The following is a 333-nucleotide window of genomic DNA, read 5'->3' as shown; positions in this document are numbered from 1 at the left end:
GCGCGCGCGCAGCGCCACGCCGCTCCGCCACTGCCGCGTGTGGTGGACGCGTCGCGGTCAGAATGTCGGCGTATGCTGCAGGAATCCGATGAGCTATGAAGCTCTTTCCACACATGTCCAGTCAGGGGGGTGGGGGCAGAACGTTACAACAAACAATACAAAACAACACAATAGGAGTGAAAAGTAAACACATTACTTACAAATATACAAATACAACTGAATATTATTTTTCATCTTACCAGGTACAAAGCCCACTGAGTTATCGACTTATTTTTCATAATCGACCTGGCCACGAATGATAGCTCGACAAAGTGGCTTCTCGTGTACACGGAC

The sequence above is a fragment of the Lampetra planeri genome, chromosome 35 (assembly GCF_965212315.1).
Source record: "Lampetra planeri chromosome 35, kcLamPlan1.2.h2, whole genome shotgun sequence".
NCBI lineage: Eukaryota > Metazoa > Chordata > Hyperoartia > Petromyzontiformes > Petromyzontidae > Lampetra > Lampetra planeri.
The sequence above is the reverse complement of the archived record's forward strand: the minus strand, read 5'-3'. Positions refer to the sequence as shown.